At 43.0% G+C, this 7,357-nt stretch overlaps 1 pseudogene; it reads right to left on the bottom strand.

Moving 5' to 3' along the window:
• Positions 1-5,183: 5,183 nt before the first annotated feature.
• On the bottom strand, positions 5,184-6,947 carry LOC101355761 (eukaryotic translation initiation factor 2A pseudogene; annotated as a pseudogene).
• Positions 6,948-7,357: the final 410 nt, after the last annotated feature.

Below are 7,357 nucleotides of genomic sequence, written 5' to 3'. Positions count from 1 at the left end.
GGTTAGGACCCAAGGGCTTACCACTGAGCCACCAGGTCTCCTTCCCCCACCCCCCACACAAGTACAATTGGAACTTTTGAAACCCAGCTCAATTTTGAGGCTGCTAGTCCTCCATTCTGTTGTCATACATAACCAATCACTAGAAAAGGACATCATGTTTGGATTGACACAATAGTCACAACAATGGACCCAAACATAGCAATGATCATGAAGGTGGTGCAGGGCAACAACTGGTTTTCTTATACATAAGGTCACCGTGAGTCGGAGCCGACTTGACAGCACCTATCAACAACAACAAAGTTCTCCATTGCATTCCCAGACCTTTTCTTTATCTCTCGTTTCAGCCCTGAGAATAAATCTTATGCTCTTCCTTCAGGTTCTTGAAGAGAAAGGAACCAGCTGCAGGAATGACAGGAACCAGACTTCAAGGGTTTCTTCCAGGAGCAGAAGGAAGTAAAGGCCTTTCCTGCAGTTTCTTGAGCCAAGGAATTAAAGGAAGGACATGGGTCAGAGACTGCAGCAGTGTAAGTAGGAATGAATTCCAGGGCTCTGTCTAGGACTAGCTGAGACTTGTTTCCATTCAAATGGAAGAATCCCCTTTTCCATTCAGTGGAGGTTCCTAACTCTCTAAGAAGCTATTGTCCTAAGTAACCATTTAAATCCTCAGGACCTCTGAGTTTGAAGGTGTCATGTGGCATCAGCATACTATTTTTTTTTTTTTTCCTGGCCACCATCAATGTGGCATTAAAGAGCATGAAAGCAAGAAACCACTGCAGAGGTCACAACATGCCTTCCATGTTGTAAAATCTAAGGGTACAATCCTGTCACCTCACAGGGGAACGTATCATAGTTCTCTAGAATGAGGTAATGCATGCATTGGGATGGCGCCCAACATCAGCTACACAATGTTAAAAAGAGAAATGCTGTGTCCTGCACCGAAGCAAAACTACGAGAGAACTACCGCTCTGCCTGGCCAACTTTAGGCCTTACGTGCCTCTGCTGGGCACTTTACCAAGAGGCTGCCCTTGCAGAAGATGAGCCCAGCTCTATGTCTGGACAGCCAGAGGGAAGGGGACCTCAGGCTTCTCCGAAAGTGGCATCAGGGGTCAGGAGCTGGACAAAGCCTCCCTCCACCCTCTGGCTTCTCAGAGCAGTTTCTTTCATGTCATTCAGTATTCTTGTCTTCATATTCTAGGACTTCATTATTTTTTGACTGTTCTGTTACCTTCTGGGAAGTGTCACACATATTACTCATTCCTCCCAGAAAGACTCCACGTGGGATTTCTTATTGTATCCTGACTGTGCTTAGATAAAGCTTAGCTCCTAAGAAGCGTGCACCAATACTTGTGAACATGAACAAACAAGAGACTTGGCACTCCACACATCTGCATCCAGCTCCATCTCTGACTGACCGACCGCTACTCAGAGAGGTTACCTACACTCCCTTTGTGAGGAGAGGTGAAGTGTGTATCCAGCTCTTCTGGGGTCCACAAATATACACGTTCAGTGGATAGATTCCACCACCTGTCTGTCAGTTCATTGCACTGTGGTGGCTTGCATGTCACTGTGGTGCTGGAAGCTATGTCACTGATATTTCAAATACCAGTAGGGTCACCCCTGGTGGACAGGTTTCAGCAGAGCTTCCAGACTAAGACAGACTAGGAAGAAAGACCTGGTGATCTACTTCCAAAAATTAGCCAATTAAAACCCTATGGATCACAACGAAATTTTGTCTAATATAGTGGTGGAAAATGAGCCCCCTAGGTTGTAAGGCACTCAAAGTACACAGTGGCTGCCACAATGGACTTGAGCATACCAATGATCATGAAGATAGTAGAGGACCAGGCAATGTTTCATTCTGTTGTACATGGGATCACCATGGGCTGGAGCCGACTCAACATCAACTAACAACAAGTGGACAGAGTAAAGCCTGAGTCTGGGTTTAAAAATACAATAAAGAACACTTCAAAGACTCATCCTGAGGAAGTGGACTATAAAGCAACTCAGTTTTCCACAAAATTATATTACTGAGTTTACACGAACAACCTGGAGAGTTAAAAAGTTAAAGAAAAAGAAACAAATATTCACTCTATAAAGTCATAGAAACAAGCTTTTGTTAACCTTGTTTGTTTTGCACAGACTTCTTTTAAGCCAGTCCAATGGGTTACATTCATTTGTTTTTAATTTAAAATGTCATTATTCATTTATGGGGTAACTGTTGTCCCCTACTGAATAACACCATCACTCATCTGTTAGTTTGCCAAACTGTGGTGGCTTGCATGTTGCTGTGATGCTGGAAGCTATGCCACTGGTATTCCAAGTACCAACAGGGCAACCCTTGGTGAACATGTTTTAGCAGAGCTTCTAGACTAAGACAGACTAGGAAGAAGGACTGGAGGTCTACTTCTGAAAAAATTGGCCGGTGAAAACCATATGAACAGCAGTGGAACACTGTCTGATATGTAATTCCTGAAGATGAACCCCTGGGGTTGGAAGGCACTCAAAATATGACTGGGAAAGAGCTGCCTTCTCAAAGTAGAGTCTGTCTTAATGACATGGATGGAGTAAAGTTTTCAGGACCTTCATTTGTTGCTGTGGAATGACTCAAAGTGAAAAGAAGCAGCTGCAAACATCTATCACGGTACCGAAAAGAATTTGTTGATATTCAACCATTTCAGAGGTAGCATATAATCAAGAACTGATGGTACTGAAGGAAGAAGTCCAAGCTGCACTGAAGACACTGGTGAAAAACAAGGTTCCAGGAGTTGACAAAATACCAGTTGAGATGATTCAACAATGGATACAACACTGAATGTGCTCACTCATCTATGCCAAGACATCTGGAAGATAGCGACCTGGTCAAACCACTGGAAGAGATCCATATTTGTGCCCATTCCAAAGAAAGGAGATCCAACAGAATGCAGAAATTATCAAACAATATCATTAATATCACACACAAGTAAAATTTTGCCGAAGATAATTCAAAAACAGTTGCAGCTGTTCATCTACAGGGAACTGCCAGAAATTCAAGCCAGATTCAGAAGAGAATGTGGAACGAGGGATATCATTGCTGTTGTCAGATGATCTTGGCTGAATGCAGAGAATACCAGAAAGGTGTTTACATGTGTTTTATTGACTCTGCAAAGGCATTCGACTGTGTGGATCACAACAAATTATGGATAACATTCGGAAGAATGGAAATTCCAGAACACTTAATTGTGCTTACAAGGAACCTGTACATAGACCAAGAGGCAGTCTTTCGAACAGAACAAGGGGATACTGTGTGATTTCAAATCAGGAAAGGTGTGTGTCAGGGTTGTATCCTTGATCATACTTACTCAGTTTATATGCTGAGCAAATAATCTGAGAAGCTGGACTATATGGGAAAGAATGCAGCATCAGGATTGGAGGAAGACTCTTAACAATCTTTGACATGCAGATGACACAACTTTGCTTGCCGAAAGTGAAGAGGACTTGAAGCACTTACTGATGAAGATCAAAGACTACAGTCTTCAGAATACACCTAAACATAAAGAAGACAAAATTCTCACAACTTGACCAATAAGCAACATCGTGATAAATGAGGAAAATATTGAAGTTGTCAGGAATTTCTTTTCACTTGGACCTATAATCAACACCCATGGAAGCAGCAGTCAAGAATTCAAACGATGTATTGCACTGGGAAAATCTGCTACATAAAACCTCTTCTCTTTGAAGTGCTGAAAAACCAAAGATGCCACTTTGAGGACTAAGGTGTGCCTGACCTAAGCCACGGTATTTTTAATCACCTGACATGCGTGCGAAAGCTGAACAATGAATAAGGAAGACCAGAGAAGAATTGATTCCTCTGAATTATGGTTTTGGCAAAGGATATTGAATATACTGTGGACTACCAAAAAAACAAACAAATCTGTCTTGGAAGAAGCACAGCCAAAATGCTCCTTAGAAGCGAGGATAGCAAGACTTTGTCTCATGTTCTTTGGACATGTTATCAGGAAGGAGAAATACATCATGCTTGGTAGAGTATCAGTGAAAACGAGGAAGACCCTCAATGAGATGGATTGACACAGTGGCTGCAGCGATGGGGTGAAGCATAGCAACAATTGTGAGGATGGCCCAAAACTGGGCAGAGTTTTGTCTGATTGCACATAGGGTTGCTATCAGTCATTGGAACCTACTTGAAGACATCTAAAAACAACACACAACAACTGAATAATAATGACATTTGTCTTTCAATCTGTCAAGTTTAGCTAAGAAATTCATGTGTCTCTTTTCTATACCATGAATAGAAATGTAGAAAAAGCAAATTTAATGGACATTGTCTTAGGCTGAGTTCTCTAGAAAAGCAAAACCAGTAAAGTATATAAATGTATATGTAGAGAGATTTATATCAAGGAAATGGCTCATGGGGTTGCAGAGGCTGGAACGTCCCAAGTCTGTGGGTCAGGCTGGAGGCTTCTCCTGATTTACGTAGCCACAGGGCTGGCAAACCCAAGACTGGCTGGTCAGACAGCAGGGCTCTTCCTCACAGGCTGGGAAGACCGAAGAATCCTAAGATCAGCAGGCAAGATGGTAGGTAAGCTGCTAACTCAAGTCCCAAGAACCAGAGGTTAGACGAACAGGATCCAGAGTGAGCAAAAGCCAGAAAGTCCACCTATATTGGATGCAGGGCACACCCCTGAGGAAACTCCCTTTTAACTGATTGGCTGCTCACAGCAGATCCCATCATGGAGGTGATCACATTATGTCAAACCTCATCAAAGAAGTGATCACATCATACGACTGCCAAACTACATGATAACTGCCAAACCACTGAGAATCATGGCCCAGCCAAGTTAACACACAACCTTAATGATCATGGATATTATTAAATAATTTCACACATTTGCAAAATCTTGGATAAATAGGTAGGATTAGAGTGAGCATTAAGTACGAGTACGTGATATCCAGTGTTCTCCACTGGGTTCAACTCCGAAGATGCGTTTGCAGTGATTTCTGCTAACTCACTTGCTTTCTGTGACTGTTTAAATACCCATTCCCAAAGCTTCCAGCTCCCAGAGAAGGACTGCATCTTTATAAATTTTCTCTAATTGTTTTTCGAACAGTTTTTCAGTTGCTGTTTTTTCTTTTCAGGTTCAATTGCTTTTATTTCTTCTTTAGAGTCTTAATTTCTTTAGCCTATCCTACGGTCTCCAGATGGTAACTGAGAGACAGTATTTCATGCTGTGCTCTGTGGGAGACAGGAGTAGATGCCAAATATTGGTTCTTGTCACTTCTTGCTTCCTGCCCTTTAGCTTTCTTAGCATCATCTTTCCTTCGATTTGAAGGGCTGCTTTTGATAATGGCCGATCATTTCCTGCTTGTGATTGCATATTCTGAGATGGTTTCTCATGCAGCTTGTAACTGGCAATTTATTTCTTAGAGCTGGGAGTCTATAAGCTTTTGCAAATTTGGATTCCACCCTGAGTTCTTCACTTGGAGCTTCTTGTAAGTTATTGCTTTGGCTGGAAAATTTGCATCCAAAAGTGACTGCCAAGAAATCTGCTGTATTTCTGCATTTGCTGGCACAGTGCACTCGTACAGGATAGAGGCAGCATCATGCCAATGCCTGTACCCATTATTAACACGTAACCGTGGCACACATGTGGGAGTTAAACCATGCTCCCCATATGGACATCAAGGAAAATACGTAGAATCAGAGGCTGGTTTGGGAATTCTGCCATTTATAACATACCACTCTTGCGTGTGTCCCCTCTGATTTCCAAATCCAGCAAGTACCAACGTATGTCCCTGAGGGCTAGGAAGGCTCCCATAGAGCGCCAGTTCCATAGTCAGACACGGAATCACAATTCAAATGGAATCAGCAGTTTGGCAGGCATAGAACCATAAGTGGCACAAAACGCAGTAGAACTAAAATTCCAAATTGCTTCATAAATGGGACGATGTTTTGGTAATTGGACAGACTGTAGCAGTTTCTCAGCTTGTTGCAATGTAGTGCAGTGTTTGTTCCCCTAGCAGGAAGTCTGTTTTGTCGTTGCCTGTACTAGCTATTACAACAGAGCGGTAGCTTTTTCATTACATAACGCTGCAAGCTTATCAGCCGTAAAGGAACAGTTGTTGGCTAGAGCAGCATGTGATCCACCAGTACTGATGTACTAACAAACGAAGGTGTACCCTTACTTCCAGGAACATAGATAGCCTCCTTGTGTGGCTGGAGTCCAGGGGTAACATACATAATTAATTTTTTGCAAGTGCAATTTATTTACAGTTTTATTTAAATTGTTTTCAAAGAAGTGAATTTCACGTTAATACTTCTGGCACAGATAGTTCCATCACCTCACCAGGATGGACACCACTTTGGCATTGTTTTTTGAATGAGACTTCCAGCATGTCCCATTTTCCACATGATGGAGTTGCAGGTTGGGGCTCCTAGTGGCACCAGGTGTAGGGGTAGAGTCAGGTGCTCTGCTCCAGTACCTGATTCGTGTGTGTGTGTGTGAACTCAAGACAAACTGCCTTTGAGAAGTCCCTTTTTAGGGACATTGATATTTATTGATTTTCTCTGTTGTCCCAGCAAACAATGTCCCACCTCACTAGAAGTATGTTGTTGTTACGTGCCGTTAAGTTGATTTTGAATTATAACAACCCTGTGTGACAGATTTGAACTGCCCTGTAGGGTTTCCTAGACTATAATCTTTACAGAAGCAGATCACCATGTCTTTTTCCCTTGGAACTGCTGGGTGGGTTTTGAACTGCCAACCTTTTGAAGCCAAGTGCTTCACCATTGCGCCACCGGGGCTCCTTACTAAAGGTGTAGACTTTGCTGTTTTCCCCAGATTCCCTTGAAAACATTGTGCTTTCTGTAAAATACTGACTTGCATTCCCCATGCGGAGTCCTTCTGCTCCTCAGACGGGTTCACGTACTGACTGTGGAGCCTTGGATACATCACCACCTCTGACTCTGTACCCTAATCTGCCAGGAGCAACATGGACAGCCCCATCTTGTCCTGCAAAAATGTTTACATTCACTTTAAATGCCCTCTAATGTCATAAATTATTCTACTGTGGCTGGGCCTGGATTCTTACTAACTTGGAAGAGGTCACTATAGGGGCCCTTGTCCCACAGCTGGAAAGTAACAGAAAATGCATAATTCTCAAGGAGTGGCTCCTCTGCTCCTCTGATTTCTCCTAGGCCATAGTGATTGAGCGGCAGGATTGGAGCCCCATCTGGTGCTCGCTGTCACTGCCTTAGTGATGGATGGCTGCAGAAAGACTCATTTGGTCATCAGTAGGGTCCAAACGAACCAGAAAGGGAACAAGAAAGCATAGTGTGGTCCAGTGAGCAGAACCCCCCACA

The sequence above is a fragment of the Trichechus manatus genome, unplaced genomic scaffold, assembly GCF_000243295.1.
Source record: "Trichechus manatus latirostris isolate Lorelei unplaced genomic scaffold, TriManLat1.0 scaffold00349, whole genome shotgun sequence".
Taxonomy (NCBI): Eukaryota; Metazoa; Chordata; class Mammalia; order Sirenia; family Trichechidae; genus Trichechus; species Trichechus manatus.
The sequence above is the reverse complement of the archived record's forward strand: the minus strand, read 5'-3'. Positions and strand labels throughout refer to the sequence as shown.